At 50.4% G+C, this 1,227-nt stretch overlaps 1 long non-coding RNA gene across 1 annotated transcript; it reads right to left on the reverse strand.

The window, feature by feature from the left end:
* Positions 1–206: 206 nt before the first annotated feature.
* On the reverse strand, positions 207–718 carry LOC127251205 (uncharacterized). Its single transcript, XR_007838854.1, has 3 exons — positions 599–718; positions 359–454; positions 207–262 (listed from the first exon to the last, which is right to left on the reverse strand). It is a non-coding gene; the product is annotated as an uncharacterized LOC127251205 (long non-coding RNA).
* Between the last annotated feature and the right edge of the window lie 509 nt (positions 719–1,227).

Consider the following 1,227-nt stretch of genomic DNA (forward strand, 5'->3'; position numbering starts at 1 on the left):
AATATTCTCTGGGAAACCGTACCGAAAACCGTCCTCCGAACGGTTACAACGTCTCCTTCCCAACCGTCTTCCAACCCCTCTCCTGCTGACACGCGTCCTCAGCAGACCAAAATTATCCCTATATTTCACTCTTTAAGCCGACCACAGACCTTCCGCCCTTTAGGCCCGACTGCCAATCTACAATAGTATGGGTCCGACCGCCAATCCTCCCGACTTGCGAACCATCTGGCCTGAGGTCTTTCCGCCTTGAGGACTTCCCGACCTGAAAACCTTCCGACTTGAGGTCTTTCCGCCTTGAAGACTTCCCGACCTGAAAACCTTCCGACTTGAGGTCTTTCCGTCTTGAGGACTTCCCGACCTGAAAACCTTCCGACTTGAGGTCTTTCCGCCTTGAGGACTTCCCGACCTGAAAACCTTCCGACTTGAGGTCTTTCCGTCTTGAGGACTTCCCGACCTGAAAACCTTCCGACTTGAGGTCTTTCCGCCTTGAGGTCTTCCCGACCTGAAAACCTTCCGACTTGAGGTCTTTCCGCCTTGAGGTCTTCCCGACCTGAAAACCTTCCGACTTGAGGTCTTTCCGCCTTGAGGTCTTCCCGACCTGAAAACCTTCCGACTTGAGGTCTTTCCGCCTTGAGGTCTTCCCGACCTGAAGTCCTTCCGTCCTAATGACTTTCCGTCTTGAGGACCTACCGACCTGAAGACCTTCCGACCTGAGGTCCTTCCGTCTTGATGACTTTCCGTCTTGAGGACCTACCGACCTGAAGACCTTCCGACCTGAGGTCCTTCCGTCTCGAGGACCTACCGACCTGAGGTCCTTCCGTCCTAATGACTTTCCGTCTTGAGGACCTACCGACCTGAAGACCTTCCGACCTGAGGACTTTCCTTAGTAATAAACCTATTTTCCTTGATTTCCTCATGGTACCCTTCAGTCAGTTCAATCAACTCTATTGCCAGGCCCATTCTTCTTTTTACCTTGGGCTTTTAACCTAATTCTAAATTTCGTACGTAACAACTTGCCCGCCGCCAAGGGACTTTCAAACGCCATTTAACAATCAATGTTTGGAAGTTCATAAATCACCACCCTCTTGAAAAACTCCCTTAGCAACTGCACCAGTTACTGCAACACTCCTGATTAACTTCCTTCTCCGCAATACAAGCTTTTGTGAATCACAATCCCAAAACACTCTAACCATGGCGAATCAATACATTCCTGCCCTTCCCTTCGAC

The sequence above is a fragment of the Andrographis paniculata genome, unplaced genomic scaffold (assembly GCF_009805555.1).
Source record: "Andrographis paniculata isolate CXL003 unplaced genomic scaffold, ASM980555v1 Contig43END, whole genome shotgun sequence".
NCBI classification, from domain to species: domain Eukaryota; kingdom Viridiplantae; phylum Streptophyta; class Magnoliopsida; order Lamiales; family Acanthaceae; genus Andrographis; species Andrographis paniculata.